This window comes from Theropithecus gelada, chromosome 15, assembly GCF_003255815.1.
Source record: "Theropithecus gelada isolate Dixy chromosome 15, Tgel_1.0, whole genome shotgun sequence".
Lineage (NCBI taxonomy): Eukaryota > Metazoa > Chordata > Mammalia > Primates > Cercopithecidae > Theropithecus > Theropithecus gelada.
This window is the reverse complement of record NC_037683.1, coordinates 46920006-46941977: the sequence shown is the minus strand read 5'-3', so window position 1 is coordinate 46941977 and position 21972 is coordinate 46920006. Positions and strand designations below refer to the sequence as shown.

The following is a 21972-nucleotide window of genomic DNA, read 5'->3' as shown; positions in this document are numbered from 1 at the left end:
TTATATTGATTACATGTTGACATAATACTTTGGCTATTGGGTTAGATAAAATATATTAAAATTCTACCTGTTTCTTTTTTATGAGACTATTTGAAATTTTAAAATGACACATGTGGTTCACATTATATTTCTTTTAGTCAGTGCTACTCTAGACTCACCCATCACTAGCACAAGGATTGGGGCAGCTTCTCCAACTCGGGGTGGGGGATGGGAGCCCCGTCACAGCATCCCTGGGATAACAGGAACCACGGCAGGGCCTCTCCCTGCCAGTCTCATACACTGGAGAGATACCAGCTAATTGACAGTCTGGCAGAGACCAGTGCTGCCATGTCCCCACCCTCTTTTTTTTTCCTCTTTTTTCTTTTTTTGTCCTGAGTGAGTTCCCAGAGGATTTTAAGTACAATTGGGGGAATATTTCTACCTTAGTTTTACAATGAAAGAGGATTGTAAGCCATCAATCTAGAAGGAAACCTAGAACTTGAATGCAGCATATTGTCATGGAAACAGAAATGGATGAGAAAATTAGGAGACCTGGATTCTAATTCAGCTCTGCCATCAATTCATTTTTCTTTCCATGGCAATGAATTATCACTGTGTGACAGGCATAGTAATGCCCTGTTCTAGACACTGGAAATTCAGAAACAAATAAGACACAGCTTCCAATGTAATGGAGTTCACACCCGCTGTGGGTCTTTGAATAGGAGCCTCCCATTTAGTAGTCTGCCACAGCAAAACAGATTAATGACAACAAGGGTCTCATTCTAGGTCAAGGGCAGTAGGGCTTTTGAGAAGCTAGAGTACCTGCCCTGCCTAAAGACTTTCAAATTCAAAATTTAGGAAAGCACTATGATGATAAGACTACTCCATAGCCTAGATCACAATGTAATATGAGATTCCAGGCCTAGATACCCTCCAAAGGGTTCGTCCAACTATATTCTGGTTTCTTTTATTCAATGACAGGGTTGGTTCGTTTTGGTTTTTTGTTTGTTTGTTTGTTTGTTTTGAGCACAGGCACTATTTTAGGTGCTGAGGATACAGTTATGAACAAAACAAAGTCCCTGCTCATGTTGTAGGATGCAGAGGTCGGGGACGGAGACAGATAATGAAGAAGCAAACAAATATATTATCTATCAGATGGGAATAAGTTCTGTGAAGGAAATTCTAGAGTACGAGGATAGAGATGGGTTTTTTTGTGGTGGGGTGTTCAGTGAGTAGATTCTCCTGCGCTCATATCTTTTTCAGTCTACTCACAAGAGCAGAAGGTAGTAAGGAAAAAGAGGGCATGTGAGTGTTAAACAAAAAATTATTTTGACGCTTGTTAAATATGGTAAGACAGACTTTATGTAGGGGGACGACAACACTGGGATTTTGTAGTAGGGGTGAACGATTGAGCTCAACTCCAAATATAAGGAAAAGTGGGAATTTAGCCAAGGAGCAGGGTGGGGGATCAGTGGATGGAAATTACTAAGATGAAGTATCAAAGGGGATTTTGGCTAAACTTACTTGACAGGATTTTTGCTGAAGGCAGACCAAGGTGGTAGGATATCAGGGGTAGGGGATAAGAAATTTGGTCAGATATCAAGCATAGACAGATACTAAGGGTGAAAGATGAGGAATTTGATCAGAAATCAAGGGTGGGAATTTTCACTAAAATGACCTAGCTGGATTCTTGTTAAAACTGGACTAAATGGACCAATGTCAGGGGCCTACTCAGAAAGACGACTCAGAGGAGCCCGACTCATGTTTGGACAAAGAAGAGTCTTTGTCATGGGTTAGATTCTGGGTGTGATTGTATTTGTTGTATGGTTTGTTATACTCCTTGGTATAATAAACCTTGCTACTGCTGAAAGAGAGCCCTGGGCAGGGCACAGAATAGCCTGCTCCCCTGCCTGGCATTCAGGCTCCATTATGAGGTATTGATATGCCCGCCCTCTGAAGGCTAGGTCCGCCCTCATGCCACTGTCTTTTAACTGTATGTTACCTGAGATTGTCTCCCTTCTTGGATATAGAGGCTTGAAGTTTTCTTTCCCTTGTATATGTCTAGCTTCTGGCCTATAAATGGGGCTGCTTTTAATGCTGATGAGGAGGGATGGCAAGTCCTAGGAACTGCAATACTGGGACCTTGCTAAGCCTTTGATCTAGGGCATTTCCCATTCCCTTTGCCTAATCTCCCTTGCCGTATCTCGTGCCCTGATAATTTTGATGATTAACATCCTGAGAATCCCCATACCTGCTGTGGCCCTAGAAATCCATTCCTCTTAGCCCATATTAGCCATACAGCATAACTGACATATGACCCAGAAATGCTCTCTCCTCTGTTGGGGGGCTCAGAGCTCTTGAATTTCTGCTTGCTAGGATTGTTTCACACTAACTGAGAAGCTGCTTGATATATGTACATCGAGCCCTGGTCTGTTCCCAGAGGCCCCCTGGTTGTTTCCTCTAAGCCAGATTTGGGTCAGAAGCAATTTTTACAAGGAATAGTTACATTCCTAATTACATTTATTTGACAAGTCAGAGAGAAGGATAAAAGAATCAGCCATTTCAAAAAACTGAGGTGTTTTATTTTCGCTTTTTTGTTGGTAGGCTGGTGGTGATGCAATGTGGCTTAAGGGGTCTACTCCCTGCAGTATTTATTAGCTTTCCATCATTAAAGCTTTAATCTTTTTGATTAATTCATTTTGTTTTGATGTGCTACCTTTTCAAATGCAGATATTCCTTGAAAGGGCTGCCTTATTTTTCCCAGCCTTAGGCAGTCCTTAGGAAAAGAGCACAGAAAGGTATGGTTTTTTCCGGATTGTGTGTGTATGAAATTTGGAGAGTTGTCTAGAGTCAATAGGCCCACAGGGTAGGGCGGAGTGATAACATTGGGTGCCTTAAAGGAAACTCCAAGGCTAGGTGGACTCCAGAGCCTACTTACCCCATCCCAGCTCAAACATTACTTTTCTGTGGCCTTGTCTGCCTCATTTTGCTGGGCCTCTCACCTCCTTTCCATTCCCAACTCCTGAATTAAATCTTAATTTGTTTTTCTTTTTTTTTCTTTTTTTTTTTTTTTTTAGACAGGGTCTTGTTCTGTCACCCAAGCTGGAGTACAGCCTCAACCTCCTGTGCTCAAGTGATCCTCCCACTTCAGCCTCCCAAGCAGCTGGGACCACAGGCACATGCCACCATGCCCAGCTAATTTTTTATTTTTTTGTAGAGATGTGATCTCCCTACCTTGCCCATGCTGGTCTCTTAACTCCTGAGTTCAAAGGATCTTCCTGCTTTGGGCTCCCAAAGTGTTGTGATTATAGGCGTGAGCCACTGTGCCCAGCTAAATGCTTACTTTTTATTATAACTTTTATTATAATATGTATCACTTTATATTGTGATCATATATATATCTTTCTCTCCAAATCTTAATATATTACAGAGCAGGGACTGCATCTTCTCTCCCTGGCACACACAGTAAGTACTCATGCAGTTCAACTGACTTAGAGATCAAATGGTCCTTCTTACAGTTTGCTCCCTGTCATTTCACTTCTGTGGACAGTAGTAGCAAAGAGAGGCTGGGAAGGAGGTGAATTGGGCCTCGTGTCCCTGAGGGTTGCCCTTTCAGCCCATTCTAGCTTCTGATACTCAGTTGAGCTCAGCACAGTGACTGCTTGGTCCTCTGAGCATCACATCGAGCTCCATCCCCTGCTTCAAAGCCCAAAGACTGCATTACTAAGTGAGTTTGGTGCCCCTTCTGTATCACCAGAAGAGATTCTTGAGTTCAAAGTTCATCCCAGGGCAGTGGCTACCAACTCAGAAGGTGTGGAGGGTTTTGTTTGTTTAATATGGAAGCAAGCATCTTTGTTTGAGGCTGGGAGAAGTTGCTATGGCAGCTCTAGTTGAAAATTTCGTATTTGTCAGTAACATGGGGAACCAGGCAGCTCTGCCTTCAGTCTTCAGGAGGCCACAGGAAAGGACTCTAAACCCAGTGGCTATGCCATTTGCCCTCTGTGTGGCTGGCCAGCCAGTGTTGTAAGCACTGCAGTTTGGGAGGGAATACCTTGTAAGATGTCCAGGAAATGAGGCCAATTTGTCTGCAGGGCTGGGCACAGTGGCTCACACATGTAATCCTAGCACTTGGGAGGCGAGATGGACGGATCACCTGAGGTCGGGAGTTCGAGACCAGCCTGACCAACATGGAGAAACCCCATCTCTACTAAAAAAAAAAAAAAAAGTATGTCTGCAGTATTGATCTGAGGGGCAGAAGCAGATAGGCCCCAGGTTAGCCTGGTCTACACTGAATCAGTAGCAGGGAAGTCAGCTTCATTATTGTTCCCGACAAACTGCCTTATCTGGACCAAAGTGAGGCTGGCCTTAGAAGACCTGGCAATGAATTCTGGGCCTCACCAGCATTGGAAAGATAAAGCTTGGCTCCTATAGCCATTTGTCCCTTCCTCATGCTTTCAGGGTATCTGAGAGATGGCCAGCCTCCTGACACTTGAATGGGGTGTTGGGAACTGAATTATTTACTCCTCCTTCTCCTTACCTTAAAAAGAAAACTTCTAGGAGAAAACAGGACTAACTTTAAGGGTGACACTCTCCTCGCAGGATTCCAGGCACTGCTGCAGACCATTAGAAGGGACTGGGAAAGGCAGGAGTCTGGGGCAGAAGTAAAAGTCATGGCTCACTCAAATTGTGCCATTTAGGTGGTTGGATGCTTGCTTTAGATATGGGTTTCCCTACTTTGTTGACTCAGGTACTTGCCACATCAGTAGCAATAACAACAGGACAGTGCTTTACAAAGTATGGATCTCTCATTTTAGCTTTATATAATAACATTCCTGTAATTATCTTCCCCATTTTACAGATGAGGAAACTAATTCACAAAGAGGTCAAGTATTTAATCCAAGGTCACTGGTGGAACAAGACCCAAACTTAAGTCTCTTGATTGTCAGTCCAGTAGCACTTGCTCATGACTTCATGTAGTTGTATACAGAGCTTCCATCTTGGTTTACTAAGCTTACTAAACAATTCTAATTTTTTTTTTTTTTTTGAGACAGAGTCTTGCTCTGTTGCCCAGGCTGGAGTGCAGTGGTGCAGTCCTGGCTCACTGCAACCTCTGCCTCCTGGGTTCAAGCAATTCTCCTGCCTCAGCCTCCTGAGTAGCTGGGATTACAGGTACCCGCCATCACACCCACCTAATTTTTGTATTTTTAGTAGAGAGGGGGTTTCACCATATTGGCCAGGCTGGTCTCAAACTCCTGACCTTGTGATCTGTCTGCCTTGACCTCCCAAAGTGCTGAGATTACAGGCATGAGCCACTGCGCCTGGCCGCAGTACTTCTTTTTTAAAGACAAACTTGAAAGGCCACTTACAGCTCCAGCCGTTGTAGAGCCAGGAACATTGTTCAGGGCTAATACCAAGAGCAAATCAGGGATACCCAATCCCTACATGGTTGGGGAGAGAAAAAAAAAAAAAGAAAAAAAGATTATCTTTGGAAATTCAGATTTTGTCCTTGTGGGAAGAGAGAAGGAAGACTTTGACATCCGCTAGACTTGGGAGCATAGTCTACCTAGGCAGCTGGGTACCAAGCCCAAGACCCAGAAATTCTGGTTGTGCACGTAGTGCATCTTTGCAGGCTACACTCAGTTGGCCAGATTAGGGGCGTGGCTGGTCCTGGCCCCGTGAGACCTTGAGATGAAGCAGTAATGCCTCACACGATGGATAGGGTTCTTAGATGAAGAATTCCTCAATGAATTAGAGTTGTTAGATAAGCTGGAAAGAAGAGGAGAGATGTGAAATGGGAATACATGCAGTTTGTCTCTTGGTTCTTGGCTTAGTTATTTCTAGTAAAAAGAATCAGCTTCATCTTTATCTCAAGTCTTCTGACTCGTCCTTCTGGTTCCTCCTAGTCTGGGGAAGCACAGTGCTTTTAAATTCCAGGCCCACAGACAAGATGTAGGTGGTGGCCTTTCCTGAAAATGGGTTGCCATGAGAGCAGTCTGCCTGTGTTCTTTAAGGCATTTTCCCACTTTTAGGGTTAACTTCAGTACTGGGAAAATAAAAGGAGGCGGAGTTTAGAAGATTTAGAAATCTCCATCAAATCTAGAAAATGGGGAAAGCATCCCTGGTCAAAGAACATGAAAAGTAGCATGTCTCCCACCAATCCATCTTTCCCTCCCAGGAGACCTAGCAGGACTGGAGTATTAGCCCATGTGCCTCCTGGATCTCTGCTTTCTCCCTTGTACTTTTCACTCTACTGCTTCCATCCACTCTCCACATTCTCAGTAAAAAGGGAATGTATTCTCACTTCACATGAGGTAATCATCATCTCTGCCTCTGTAATGCAGTCACCAATAGCTTAGGGTGTAGGGACTAGACTGGTGGCAAGTCTGTCTTTACCTTATTGGAGAAGAGTAAAGCACCCTGGAGTCCTCTGTGAGGTAACCCTCCCCCACGTGTCCCATGTGATATTCTCTCTCGGCCAGGCAGAGGGTTAGATTAACCCTTTGTTATTAATACTTGAGCAGTGGACAGTGTGCTGGACAATCACTTATTGTAGTGCTCTGAAAGATCCTCTGCGGGCCAGGAAAGCCAAACCCAGATATTGATTAGCTGCAGCAAGCCCTTAGAGAGTATTAAGTGGAGCTCAGGAGCACCAAGCTAAGCCTAAACCTCCTTCATTCCCCATTGTGAGTTCATGATACCTGTGTCTTTGGCTACCTGCCTCTCTAGATTTAAACATGCTAAATGCCACCTACATCTGGACAGTGTGTGCATACTGTGCCACTTTATTCTAGAGTTAGGTAAAGAAATATTTTTCCCGCTAAGTTTAAAATACTTGCCATAGTCCTTTCTCCAAATTAATGGTTGCCATCACTCAACAAAGGGAAAATACTTTGTGCTATAAGCACAGGCAGGGGTAAACTTTTGAGTAAGTGGAGTCTTCACCAGAACAACAAACTGGAAAAGAAAGAAAGAAACATTCCTTGTCTTGTCTTTTACTATGTATGTGATTCGAGCCTTGGTGGTTAAGCATTTGTTTATTTCTGAGCCAGACTCCTAGTACTGAATTTTGTGAAAGTTCAAATAAGGAGTTACTCATTGACCTTACCTCATCTACCTCCCAGCAGCTTGTCTCAATACCGTTGACTTTGGATACTTGCCTAGAACACCAGGACTTTATTTTAATTTTACACTGATACTCTAATGGGAAGCTAATGAGAAAGAACTGACTGCCCATAGCCTTTAAGGCTGGGGTTGGGAGGCAGGTCAGGGTTGATTCCTATAGTCTTAGAAGATAATGTTTTTATTCCTGCTTGACAACTTGATTCAAACTAAAATCATCCTGCTACTTTCTGACCTGAGTGCACTATTTTCCTTTTTCACTAGCTACAGGATAAATCAAGCCAGGATCCAGGGGCATGTGCCAGGTTTGGAGGCCACACATGGGGCCATTCCAGGCAGCACTGTGGGCTAAGCCCAAAGCATCAGCCAGCAATAATCGCTAGAAACAAAATGAAAAGAGCAGGACAGGCTGTTGCCTTCCAAGGTAATCTGTATTAAGCATCCTGACCAGAAATAAGAGGAAGAAGCAGAGAACCCCTCAGACCCTGAGGGAGAAAATGAAGCGATTGTTGCAAGAGTCAGAGGAAGAAATCATGGTTACCTTGGGACCCTCCTCCAGGCTTTCCCCAGATAAGGCTAAGGCAGAGACCGTGTGTAGCACCAAGAGCAAATCCTCTGGCCCTGCTGGATCCTTACCAGAGGACAACTCCCTGCCCCCATGCTGTGGGTCAGCAGCCTTAGCCATTGGTGGAGATAGAGATGGGGACCTGGCCCAGCTTTGCAGCTTTGGGCAGCAGAACAACAGCCAGCGTTCTCTGGGCTCCACTGCCTATGTTTCAGGGTCTGGTTCTCAGGATCCCTCATCTGTCAGCATAACCACAAGCTGTCATGAGCTCCCAGAGAGGAACCAAGCCAAGACCCTTTTGTCCAGAGGCCATGGCCAAGGCCGTAGCCGTGAACAGCGGGAACCTTTGGGGGATGTAGTAGAATACATCATCAGAGAGCTGCAAGGCATCAGCCGTCTCCAGACTGAGATTGCTGAGCTGCGGCAGCACTTGAGCCAAGTCCGGGGCTCCGTGGATGAAGTCTCTAGCTGTGTAGACTCAGTACTGAGTGAAATAGAAGGCTTACAGGTGAGCAGCTGTTCCCTGGCCAAGGTGTGTGAGGGGGAAAAGGCCCAGGAACCCCATGTGGACAGACCCAGTGAGGAAGCCATTCTGTATTTGTATGGCCTTCCTGAACAAGATGGAGAAAATACTATGGAACTGGTGGAAAGCTTTCTAGCCAAGTACCTTTGCGTTAATGGCATGCAGTGCAACAGGTACATTAAAAAGGCTTACAGGGCAGGCACATCCCCTTCCCCTAGACCCACTGTTGTGAAGCTTGCCCATCTAGAGCATAGAGACTTCATCTTGCAGAAATCCATCCTCTTGCAGAATATGGGAGTCCGAATTGCCACCAGAGAAGAACCAAGCTGCCCACAGGCTTGTAAGAATCCCCAAAAGGAGTCTGTATCATTTTTTCAACAACAACATCAGGATTATAGTCGGACTTCTTTAAACCAGGATGAACCAGTTCTTCAGATGGAAACAGGGGACAGGGGACCCATAACAGGAACATATCAGATGAAGGCTCAGGATCAACAGAGAGAGCACCAGGCCCCTGAGCAGCAAGGCCCTTGCTTTCTACTCCAGAACAATTTATCAAAGGAAAGTGATGTGCCCAAGCTAGGGGATGAAATAAAAGGAACATCAAGAATATGTCAAGTTATCAGTGGCAGCTGTGATGAACTGTCAGAGAAAAAGCCTTCTCTGTCTACCCCCCATCAATTTGAGGAACCTGCCCTAGTATTAATCTCAAAAGAGGAGGATTCTGGGAAGTCGCAGTTTTTCAAACAGTACAGCCACGAAGGTGAAGCATATAAAATAGGAAAACCAGAAAATGACTGCAACGATAAAAGTGAGGCCAGCAGCTGCCTGTCACTGTCTGGGTTGCTGAAGACAGAGAGAATAAACGTGGAGGACAAGCTCCTGGGCTGTGAAGCTGGGCTCGATATTCTGAGCTCAAAGGAACTAGAGGACCTTTTGGCAGACAAGTCCAGAAGGCTTGCAGCTCTGAGCTGCGACAGCATGATGGAGGAAATTGTCATAGGGCCTGAGACTTTCAGTGACATGATTCATATTGACCTGAATGAAGAGGAGGAGTGTGCTGCTCACGTCCTTAAGGATGTCTTTGACAAGTCTTCTTGTGTTCTGGGTGGCTCTCAGGAGGATGAGGATGTGGAAATCAAGTTTTATACCAGTAAACTGGGCCGAGCAATTCACCACTTTCGTTCTGCTCTGCAGGGTGTGTTTCAGAAGCTGGAGAACAGTGGGTCCATCAGTCCTGAGGACCTGGAAAGCAATGAGAGTGGTTCCCAGTCAGAGAACAGTGATCGACTTCTTGGGACAGTGAGTTCAGGGGGTGCCCAGGATTGCTCACTGGAGAGTCCTGGGAGTCAGGGGAGTGAAAGCTTGCTCAGTGTGGTCTCTGGTGGAGTTGGCATCTCTACACAGGGAGAGCAAACCCCTCAGGATCCAAGCAACTTCTCTCTTGCTTCTAATAACTCATTGCCAAGTTTTGCTCTGGCTCCATGTCTGGGAAGTGAGACTTGTTCCAGGCCTGAATCTCCCAAACAGGGCAGACTGAGCCTAGAGCAAGTGTGTACAGAGACCATTTATCTCAACAAGTGCATCAACAATTTTAAGAATGTTCTAAGAGAGAAAAGACTAAGGCAGAAAAAACTTTTGCACGAGCTAGTACAGAAGGCAAACCGTCTCTCAGTAGAAGACATGCACTCAGGTATTCTGAGTCCCTATTTAACAGGGTCCCAGCTGGCCAAAGTATGGCCTCCATCTGGCCAGCATGAGACCTGGTGTGGTGGCAAGTTTAATAAGGTGTTGATTGATGTGCATAGCTTGAATCAGGCTAAATTACTCAAGTAGAGAGCTTAAGCTAATCCTGTGGAAATTGGAGTGAAAGAGGGTTCTCAAGCAAGAGGAAGCTGTCCTTAGGGAGCTTCCAATCTCTTGTTGGGGTGCTATACGTGTTCAAAAGAGGGAGGAGCATCTGGAGCGGAAGTAGTTTGCAGCTGCAGAGCTTTTAGGATATCAGATGTAAAGAAGGGGTGGGAGTGAGAGGCAGGAGTTGGGGATGAGACATACTTGCTCACAGGCACTAGAACAGCTGAGAAAGAATCTTGTGTTGCATTTAAAAATTTTTCTCCGTGGGTTTTTTGCTGAGATAAGATTGCCATTTCCCCGGTAGCTGATGAGGCTTCTCTCATAGGCCTCTGTGGGAATTTCCCCTACCCCATCCTGTCTCTTCCTAGTACCTGACTTGCTGACACAGAACCTTATTTCTGATTTGGGGCATCCAGGAGCTACTTATAGTGCTGACCTAGCCCTAGAGCCCAGCGTTGCCCTCCACCAGTCTTATTCCCTTTCTTCCATCTCCCCCTAAAAGCTGTTCACCTGAGAGCTGGCGAATGGAATGTTTTTTGACTACAAGAAGTAAGAGAACATTTTTCTAGGCAGTATGGAGATATGTAGCTTTAAAATTACTCCTCCCAATCAAAATTAAATTTATCCAAAGAGCATATGCTATATTCATCCAGTTTTAAATTTAAATGGGGTTGTCCTCTTATGCTTGTAACCTGATTAATCTTCCTAAGGCAACATCTAAATTATGAGGCATATTGTGTTGGCAAAGGTGTGAGGGAATATGCACTTGTACATTGCTGGTGGGATGGGAGTATAAATTGGCATAATCTCTAAGGAAGGCAATTGGCAAAATTTATCAAAATTACAAATATATATACCCTTTAAGTCCTCAACACCATTTACAGGAATGTATCCTGCAGACATATTTTCACATGTGGAAGTGACATATGTACAAGGCTATTTTTGAAGCATTGCTTTTAATAGCAAAAATTAAAAATAACCTAAACATTCATCAGGAAATACTGGTTAAATAAATTATTGACATGTCCAAACAATGGGATATAGTACTGTGTAGCTATAAAAAGAAAGAGGTAGCTCTCCTGAAATGGAAAGTTATCTAAGATATATTGACATACAAAAAAAAAAAGCGAAGTGCAGAGCAGTATGTATAAGATGCTTTCATTTGTATGAAAAGAGGGAAAAATACAATACACTTACTTATAATGTCTGCTTGTATGTGTATAGAATATCTAATGAAAGATATGTAAGAAACGGGTACATTGTTGCCCATGGGGAAATGTATTAGGTGAACTAATGGAATGGGAGGGAGATTTTTCTCTGTGTGCCTTCTTTTAATTTTTAGAATTTGAATCATATGAATATAATACTAAGCCATAAAGTTACATTTAAAAATGAAAATTATGTCATTCTCTTTTCAAATTTCCCTAGAGCTCCTTCTTAGAACTTATCAAAAAGAGCCTAAATTCCTTCACTTTGCATCCAAGGTCACTGCCATTCGTCTCTAGTTTATATTTCCAGGCTTATCTCCCTTTGTCCCACCATAAGTCTTTCAAAAGGAAGCTTTGCTGTCATACAAATTTGCCTTGTACTTTCTATTCTTAGCATATTCATATATACATGCTTCCTTCTAACATAAAATGCTGTTTGCCATTTCGACCTAGCAGAATTCACCTATTCTTCAACATATATCACCTCCTCCAGGAAGCTTTCTGAGGCAGTAGTTCCTCAGCTGTAAGGGATTTCTCTCTCTACATAACTTTGCAGTCTCTTCTTCTTCCCAGGCACTGAGAAATTATTTCAGTACAGCAACAATAGAAACAACAAATATCAAAGCAATACTTCTTACAAACTCTTTAAATATTGGTGGAGTTGATGTTAGCATGAGCACCAGCGATGAGGACACGTGTGTCTAACTCTTCAGCTTGCAGAGTTTCCTTTCTGGGCTGCATCCTTCTAGGCAATGCAGAAACTTGTGGTGCCGTGGTAGGCAGGTGGTAGTAGCAGCAGTCGTGATGAATAGAAGGTTTTCTAAAGCACCAATAAGAAAGCAAGCCACAGTTCTGGGTCCTATCCAAGACTCTGTCTGGCCTGAGGGCTGCAGAGAGAATCATGGACAGGGTGCTCCAGCACTCCCATGCATAGAGCAGGACAAGCACACAGGCCAGACTCTCACCAAATAGACTTCACTGGAGCAGTCCCCTAAGCTAGTAAACCGATTCAGTATCACAGAGACTACCAGGATAACGAAGCATTTGAAAACTCTGCTTTCTATACTGTTCTGCCTGGGATCTTTTAGGGCCTAAACTTACTAGTTATAGCTTATGATTAATTTGAGTTAGTTTTCATCTTTTTTTCCTTGGTATGTGCCAGGTACTGTTTTAAATACTCTCAGGTGTATTGTATAAAATTCAATTCTTTTATTCCTGTCACTCCACCAAAATAGCTTTGGTCAGGGCCATTAGATGTCCATCAAATTGACAAAGTAATGGTTCATTTTCAGTCTTCTTTTTATCAGTCAGCAATTTGACACAGTTGATAATCACTTCCCTCTTTTTATTATAACAGCTTTATTGAGTTATAATTCATGTGCCATAAAATTCACCTTAAAGTCACTTAAAAAGTATAGAATTGAATGGTTTTTAGTTTATTCATAGTTATGCAGACATCACCACTATCTAATTTCACAACATTTCCATCACCCCATAAGAAACCTCTTACCCATTGGCAGTCACTCGCCAATTCTCTTTGCCCCCCAGCCTCTGGCAACCATTAATTTACTTCCTGTTTCTATGAATTTGCCTATTATGGACATTTCATATAAATGGATTTATAAAATATGTGCCCTTTTGTGTCTGGCATAGTGTTTTTAAGGATGTTGTAGCATGTATCAGTACTTCATTTCTTTTTCTGGCTGAACAATATTTATTGATGGATATTTTTTAATCCATCAGTTGTTGGACATTTGAGTTATGATTACCACTTCTTGCCTATTATGAATAATGCTGCTATGAACATTTGTATACAAGTTTTTCTATGGAACTGTATTTTCAGTTCTCTTGGGTATTTACCTAGAAGTAAAATTGCTGGGTCATATGGTAATTCTGTTTACCATTTGAGGAACTGCCAGACTGTTTTCCAAAGTACTGTACTATTTACATTCCCACCCGTAACAGATGAAGGTTCTAATTTCTCTACATCCTTGGCAACACTAGTTATCTTTTTTATTATAGCCATCCTAGTGGATATGAAGTGGTATCTCATTGTGGTTTTGATTTGTGTTTGTCTAGTGACTAATGATGTTGAACATCTTTTCATGTGCTCATTGGCCATTTTTCTGTCTTCTTTGAAGTAATGTCTATTTAAGCCTTTGCCCACTTTTAAATTGAGTTTTCTTTCCTTTTGTTTCTGAGCTGTAGTAATTATTTATATATTCTGAATATAAGTCCCTTATCAGATATATTATTTGTAAATATTTTCTCTCATTCTGTGGGTTGTCTTTTCACTTTCTTAACAGTGTCCTTTGAAGCATAAATTTTTTTATTGTTTTGTTTTTTCAAAAATCCTGTTGGCCAGGTCTGGTGGCTCATGTCTGTAATCCCAGCACTTTGGGAGGCCAAGGCGAGAGGATCACTTGGGCCCAGAAATTTGAGACCAGCCTGGCCAACATAGTGAGACCTTGTCTTTACTAAAAATCAAAAAACAATTTTTTGTGCTAAAATATACATAACATAAAATTTATTATTTAAACCATATTTTTTTCTGAATGTTATGTGGAACATTTCAACCATTTAAAAATGTATAGTTCCATAACATCAAGTACATTCATATTGTTCTGCAACCATCACTACCGTTCATCTCCAGAATGCTTCTCATCTTGCAAAGCTGAAACTCTGTACCTATTAAATAATAACTCCTCACCTCATCTCACCCCAGTCCCTGGTAACTGCCACTCTACTTTCTGTCTCTATGAATTTGACTACTCTAAGTACCTCATGTAAGTGGAATCAAATAACATTTGTCCTTTTTTGACTGGCTTATTCCACTTAGCATAATGTCCTCAAGGTTCATCCATGTTGTAATGTGTCAGAATTTCACTCCTTTTTAAGGCTGCATTGTATCCCATTATACACATATATCACATTTTATTTATCTGTTCACTCATCAGGACACACATTGCTCCACCTTTTGGCTATTGTAAACAATGCTGTTCTAAACAGGGGGTTCGGCCGGGCGCGGTGGCTCAAGCCTGTAATCCCAGCACTTTGGGAGGCCGAGACGGGCGGATCACGAGGTCAGGAGATCGAGACCATCCTGGCGAACACGGTGAAACCCCGTCTCTACTAAAAAAATACAAAAAAACTAGCCGGGCGAGGTGGCGGGCGCCTGTAGTCCCAGCTACTCGGGAGGCTGAGGCAGGAGAATGGCGGGAACCCGGGAGGCGGAGCTTGCAGTGAGCTGAGATCCGGCCACTGCACTCCAGCCTGGGCGACAGAGCCAGACTCCGTCTCAAAAAAAAAAATAAATAAAAATAAAAATAAAAATAAAAAAATAAACAGGGGTATACAAATATCTTTTTGAGTCCCTGCTTTGATATCTTTTGGCTGTGTACCCCAAAGTGAATTGATCGAATTATATGGTAATTCTAATTTTTTGAAGAATCCCCATACCATTTTCCATGGTGGCTGCACTGTTTTACATTCCCACCATCAGGGCACAAGGGTTCCTTCCAATTTCTCTACATTTTCTTCAACACTTGTTATTTTCTGTGTTTTTGTTTTTGTTTTTGTTTTAAGTAATAGCCATTGTAATGAGTATGAAGTAGAGCACAAAAGTTTTAAATTTTGATGAAGTGCAGTTTATCTATTTTTTGCTTGTTTTGATTGTGCTTTTGGTGTCACAGCTGAGAAATCATTGGTTAATCTGAAGTCAGAAAGATTTGCTTCTATGTTTTTTTTAAGAGTTTTGTTTTGTTTTGTTTTGTTTTGAGACGGAGTTTCGCTCTGTCGCCCAGGCTGGAGTGCAGTGGCGTGATCTCAGCTCACAGCAACCTCTGCCTCCTGAGTTTGAGCAATTCTTCTGCCTCAGCCTCCTGAGTAGAGTAGCTGGGATTACAGGCATCCACCACCCAGCCTGGTTAATTTTTTGTACTTTTAGTAAAGAGGAGGTTTCACTATGTTGGCCAGGCTGGTCTCGAACTCCTGACCTGAAGTGACCTTCCTGCCTTGGCTTCCCAAAGTTCTGGGATTACAGGCTTGAGCCACCGCACCCAGCCAGTTTTGAGTTAATTTTTGTGCATAGTATGAGGTAGGAGTATGCTTTATTCTTGTACATATGGATATCTAGTTGTCCCAGAATGATTTGTTGAAAAGATTACTCTTTTTTCATTGAATAGTCTTAGCACTCTTATCAAAAATCAATGACTATAAATGTAAGAGTTTATGTCTGGACTCAATTTTATTCTATTGATATTCAGTCTTTGTGCTCAATTCCTTCTTTTTGAAACACTTTCTTCATTTGGCTTCCAGAACACCTCTCTGTCTTGGTTTCCCCCTTTCCCCCAGCATTACTGGCCATTCCTTCTTAATTATCTTTGCTCTTCCTCTCCCCAACCTTGTAGCATCCTAGGATTCAATCTTGACTTCCTATACTTACTTCCTAGATGATAATCTTTCAATCCCGTGAGTTTCATAAGCATTCCCAGGTTTACATCTCCAGCCCAGACATCTTCCATGAACACCAGACTCCAAATCCACCTAACACCTCCATATGGATGTAAAAAGGCATCTCATTTGACATATCCAAAACCAAACTCCTGATCTTTCTTCCCAAGCTCCTGCCAAACCTGCCTTTCCTATTGTCTTTCTTACCCATCTGTGGCATCTGTATTCTTGCAGCTACTCAGGCCCAATCCATAGAGTCATTCTTGACTCCCCCTTTTCTCTCACAACCTGTATTCAGTCCATTAGTAAATTCCACTTCCTCCACCTTTAAAAAATATCTTGAATCTTGCCACTATTTCTACTTGCACTACTGTCATCCTTGTTTAAGCCACTGTTTTCTCTCATCTAGATTACTGCAATGGTCTCACTAGTCTCCCTGCTTCTAGAATCTTGTTCCTCTACAGTCTGTTCTCACAACAATCAGAGTAATCCCCATAGAGCATGAGTCAGGTTATATCACTTCTCTGCTCAATGATTTCCTGTCTCACTCAGAATAGACACCAGCATTCTTACAAAGGTCTGTAGAGCCCTATTTGAACTGGTACTTTATTGCAAACTTGCTGTTTCTCCACACCAATTATGCTCTCACCTCAGGCTTTGCATTTGCTATATGTTCTTCTGAAAATACTTTTTCCCAGAACTCCAAATGACTTCTTTACTAATTTCTTTCAAGTGTCTGCTTTGATACCACCTGTCAATGAGGCCACCCTAACAACCTGTTTTTAGACTTTTAATAACATCTCTACTTCCATCATCGGGGGGCATTATCTTTTTCCCTTATCTGAATTTTTCAGCAGAGTTCCTATCACATGTGACATAGTATATTGTTATTTCTTATGGAAAGCAGACCCTGGAACAAGAATGCCTGTTAATGAATTTTGGCTTTGCCACTTGCTGGCATCTTTCTTAACCTCTCTGATCTTCAATTTAATTATCAAAGAAGTGGAGGTAATAATGGCATTTACCCAGTGTGGAGTTGTGAGAAATAAATGAGCTTACCCAAATAAAATGCCAGATACAAAGTAAGTGTTTGATTAGTATCAGCTACTATCATCATCTTCATCATTGTTTATTATCTGCTCCTCTTACAAGAATAAAAGCCTCTCAGGATCAGGGAGTTTGTTTCATTCATTGCCACATCACCAGCACTGACTGAGAACAGTGCCTAGTGTGCACATTAGGTTCTTTTAAAATTTTTTTAGTTAAATTTTTTTTTTAAAGACAGAGTCTCAGTCTGTCACCCCGGCTGGAGTGCAGTGGAGTGATCAGAGCTCACTGCAACCTTGATCTCCTGGGCTCAGTGGATCCTCCCAACCCAGTCTCAAGTAGCTGCACTGCACATGCAGGCACATGCCACCACTATAGGCATATGCCACCACACCCAGCTAATTTTTTCATGTTTTGTAGAGATGGGGTCTCACTTTGTTACCCAGGTTGTTCTTGAACTCCTGGCTTCAAGTTATCCTTCCTCCTGCCTTAGTCTCCCAAAGTGTTGGGATTATAGGCATGAGCCACCATGACCAGTCCTTAGTATAATAGGTTCTTAAGAAATGAATCCTTGCAATAACGCTGAGAGGTAGTTGTTCTTATACCTATCTTTTTATAGGTAAGGAAATGTAGGCTCAAATAAGTTGAGCATCTCAAGTCTTTTGACTCTCAATAATAGAGTTAAGATTGTATTATTGGGTATACTGAGGGGAGGGCTGGTGAGGAGGAATGTCACTTCCTTATAAAATGGACTGTCTGAAAGAGTGACAGAGATCATTCTTAGGGGGTCAGGGGTTTTCCTGCAAAGCAGTTGTTTTGTAGACATTTATAACTTAACCTGCAAACAAATCTAAGTAGAAAAATCCTAAGGCATTTTAGGGAGTTAGGAAGCACAGAAAGTTTGATTCTCAACAAGAAAAAAAATTGTTTTTTAATGTTTGTCCAATGGGTGGGACAAACTGAAGAGCCAGTATAGCAGTTCCTCAGGGTCTGGAAATGGTACAGGCTACTGGTTAAGAGACTTATACCTTCTCTGGTTGGGCAGGTGACACTTCTTAGAATAGCTGTTGTTTTCTAAGTACTGAAAGTTATAGTTTTCTTTTACTACATACAAATGATAGGCGATGTGCTAAGCCCTCAGGCTACAAAGGTGAAATAATATATAATCCTTTTTTTTTCTGAAGAAGTAGTATAAAGTGAGAAATAGTATAAAGGAAGATGTTTATACAGACATCTACAATATACGATACTACAAAACAGTATTAACGACATACTGCCTTAGAAGTATGGACATAGAATGGTGGAGACTGGGGCAGCTAGTGGAGAGGCACCTAATGCTACCTTGGGAAGGAAAGCAGATAAAGAAATTTCACAGAGTCATTAGTATTTGAACTAAGTCTTAAGGAATATGCCTGAGTCCACCCAGTAGGCTGGGTGTGGGAGGGAGGTGTGAAAAGTCTCAGATGTGATAGACAATGTTCAGTAAGACTTGAATACAGGACACGTGAGGAGCGGAAGGAAAGTAAGCTAGAACTGTAGGGAAAGTACAAATCTTGAAGCACTTTATGTGCTACAGTAAGCAACGGGGAGAATTGACGCAATTAAGCAAAGAAAAAAATGCGATCAGAATTTTGAAATGGGAAATGTGGAGTATGGATTGGAGAGGAGCAAGTCTAGTGGCAGAGAGGTCAGCTTGGAGTCTCCTGTTATAGCCCAGTTAAGAGAAGATGATAATGGCGTGTGAAATGGAAAGGCAGGAGTGGATGCCAGAGATATTTAGGAGATAGAAGGTACAGAGCTGAGTGATTGAATAGGGACAGAGTGCAGAGAGGGAGAGATCCATTGTCTGGCTGGGGACAGGAGGAGAAGTTTAGAGATGGAAGATACAAGTTTAGTGTTTGGATATGTTGAATTTGAGCTAAGCATGCAATATCTAGGTGATACACACTAAACAGTGGTTAATGCGTTGTGATAAAGTAGGTATCTGAAGGTTAGGTATAACTCCTTTGAGAAGTGGAAGAAGGACCTGACTAATGGAATGGAGAGACTTATCAAGTGACACAGAGGGCCCAGTTGAAGTTAAAAATCTGCATCTATTTGCTCTGGTTCTCATCTGTACAATGGTGGGACTTGTCAAGGCATTGTATGTTAAATACCATGAGAAGGATGAATGTAACTTAGGTGCACTAGGATGGCCTTATTAACTCTTGCTTGGGTGGGCATCAGAGAAGGCTTCCCAGAACTGTGTTTTGGAGGAAGAGTTGAATTTTCCTCCACGGAAAGGTGGTGTGAGATGCTATTTCAGGCTAATGGAACAGAATGAGTAAATAAATATGTGGGGTTTTGAGTATGTGACTTCTTTGTGAAACAAGACAATTAGATTCTAGGAATGTATATGGGGTCAGGAAAGAGGCAGAGGAGAGGAATTTGGGGATTTGGGTCAGATCATGGAGAGCCTTGATGATTCTGTCAATGGATTGATTGGATTTTAGTCTTTAGGCATTATGGGGAGATCTGTGGGGAACAGAAGGACACAATCAACTTTGACATGGTTGTAGAATGTATTTAAGATAGTGGAGGGGGAGAAGTACATTTCCATTTTGAGTCATGGGGTCAGTTAAAGGATTGTTTGCCTAATTTTCTTACTCAAAGGGAACACATTATCCTGGGGGGCTGGGATGTAGATATGGAAGAGGTATGTCCCCGTTCCAGGAAGTGTCTTTCTCATCTTTCCCACCTTCCTGGAGCTGTACTGTTTTGGAGGATTCCTGGTCACCTAGTCCAGGACAGGTGACCCATTAAGTAGGCAGAAATAGCTTGAAAAATTGGGAACCTGTGAATTCGATTCTTGAATTCTCCCCTCTACTTGTGATGTAATATCAATGGGCCTTTAAAAGAGAAAAGACTGTGGTGGGGCACTAATGGACCGAGGTGGGTGGACTTTCCTTACAGAAGGAAGCCTGTGGGCCTATCCATGTATGGCCTAGAAGGCAGTATAGACTCTGATGAATAGGAAAGGAGTAATCTTTATTTTTATCCTGTTATGGCTTTATTGGACCCTTCTGGAAATGTCAGTTTCCTTTAGAGTATTGTCCTGGGTTTGATAAATAATCAGATTTGGGATTGTAGTCATGGTTTTATCATCTAGATCACTGTGATTTCTATTAGGAAAGCAGCCAGTCAGTGCCCCCAGGCCTGTAGCCATTCAGCATCCTGGTTCTGGACTTAACTCCAGGCCCTACCCTGGCCCAACTTAAGTTTGGGTCTGAGAAACGGGCCAAAGCTCATTGGGTGAATGCGTGGCCAAGCCTGCATTGCAAAATGGAAAAGGCTCAGCCACCAGGGCCTTTGGAGTTTGAGGACTTATACCAGATCTAGAATAAGCTCATGTGGCTTCTGAGGAAGGAAATCACTCTGTGCTCAGCCAGCTTAGATAGCCTGTTGAAGTGGTCCTTGGTAACAAAGCTGGTCTTGCAGTCTTGGCAGCCCTGACCCTTGATACAGGCTACTTTGGAAAGGGGAAAAGGATGACTGGAACCCCTGGGTAGATTTTGTCCCTTGATTTAAGTAGCTCCAAGGATGTTCCAAACTAAAAAGCCTGGGCCAGCAAATACAGGTAGGAAGGATTCTGGAAGCCAGTCAGCTGGGCTCTGTGAACTGCCTAGTTGTCCCAAGGACCTCTCCCTCTCTTCCATGTCTGTCGGAGTTTAGCTGGCATTTTCTTTGGGTTCCTTACTTATAGGACTGAATCTACTAACCTTTCTGCCCTTTTTTTCTGCTCTTTCTCTCCTTGCAGAAGGAAAGCGAGGAGCCCTTCAGGTTGTGCCTATGACCCTTTGGGTCCTTTTTTGTCTATTTCCCTCCCCTCCTTCCCGAACACTGTATGTGTGTGTGTATGTGTGTGTGTGTGTGTACATGCACATGTGCGTGCATGATCTGTGCCTCTGAGCTTTGGCTCATGCAGTCTATTTTTCTGAAAAGCAGTTTGTGTGCATGCTCCTTGCTTGTGTGTGCTCCTGCAGATATCCCTGGAGCACATTGTGAGAATGTGTGTGTACTAGCATGGATGTGCATTCAATGTAGCATGTGTGTGCTTATACTTATACCCAGTTTGACTCCCCCAGACACTGATTACCCTCCTTTTCTCCTACTCTGCTCAGTGTGTGTCCATTTTCTACCTGTTGCTGCAAACTCTGGCGTATGCTGTAAAACCTTGGCTGAGCCTAGCACGCATGTGTACTTTGTATCTGAGAGCAGGCTTTGCTGCAGGCATTTCGTGCCTCTTACCTGAGGCCCTAAGTGTGAAGGTACTTGTGCTCTGAACAGGCTTCCTGACCTCTCTGTTGAGCACAAGCTTCTGTAGACCTGTTGTGTGGTTTCCCCAAACCATATGAATGCATAGTATACTAATGCCCTGTGCTTGCAGGCACCGGCTTTTGAAGACCATGAGGATTTGCTTTGCCTGTGATTTGGGCCATAGTAAACATTGTGAATCCTCCTCAGATGAGTTTCTGCAGATCACTATATACTCTGAAGCTTGTATTCTGAAGCCATAAGCCTAGGATCCATGCTCACCATGTGTTTCCTTCAGACACAAGTTGTATGTGCTGTGTGTGCAGGCTTTTGCAGACATATTGTTATCCCCTCTGAGCACAGGAAATGTGCATGATCTCAGGCTCTCAAAGACTTTTTGTGACTTTGTTTCCTTAAGCTCGGTGGTTTCTGGCAAATATCTCACTCTAAGTAGGAAATAAGAATCTGCTGAGTGTGGTGGCTATTGCCAGAGGGAAGATAAGTTCTGGTTGGTAAGATCTGGGGATTTAGGGATTGGCTGGCTCCCCCACACTCAACCCTTACCCCTTCCATAAGCAACCTTAGAAGACTTGCAGTTTTTCTGTTACTTCCCACCTACTGTTGTTTCTTCTATACTATCCTCATTGTCTTTTGCTTCAGCCACTTCTGGCTGCCTTTTGGACCTGGCCCTCCCATTACCAATATCATCCTACCTATAGAAAGGATAGGAGGCAGATGGGGTGGAATGGGGGCTCTGGGCAGTAGGGAGATAGGCTTGGTTAAAACATAGACAACCTAAGAGGAGTCTTAAATCCAAAATTCATGTGAGCCTACTGCTGACCCAGGTAATTCTCCCTCACTTTTCCATCACCGTTAGCTCTGTCCTGTCTGTCCCTATTTTCCTTTGTATTGCCTCATTCTATCCATAACTT

The 21972-nt window shown here is 42.8% G+C and overlaps 1 protein-coding gene across 2 annotated transcripts in view; it reads left to right on the top strand.

Moving 5' to 3' along the window:
* Positions 1–21972, top strand: part of UNC13B (unc-13 homolog B) — a 232879-nt gene that overhangs the window by 173328 nt on the left and 37579 nt on the right. The window lies entirely within an intron of this gene.